This window comes from Osmerus mordax, chromosome 4, assembly GCF_038355195.1.
Source record: "Osmerus mordax isolate fOsmMor3 chromosome 4, fOsmMor3.pri, whole genome shotgun sequence".
In the NCBI taxonomy this organism is placed as follows: Eukaryota; Metazoa; Chordata; class Actinopteri; order Osmeriformes; family Osmeridae; genus Osmerus; species Osmerus mordax.
Window position 1 is genome coordinate 10,540,723 of NC_090053.1, and position 229 is coordinate 10,540,951.

The following is a 229-nucleotide window of genomic DNA, read 5'->3' on the forward strand; positions in this document are numbered from 1 at the left end:
GACCGAGAGGCCTCTAAAGATCGTCCCAAGAACTCATGCAGTTCAGTCTTGTCTTTTCAGTTTCTGAGGCCTGACACTGATGGAGTCCCTGTTCCCAGGGCGTTCCAATCACGTCCCCCAGCCGCCCTGGAATGTCCAGCTCGTCACCTCAACCTTGGCCATGACACTTTGCCCCATTCCAATTACCCAACACCCCCCTGCCCCAACAACCACCACCACCAGTGTTGCC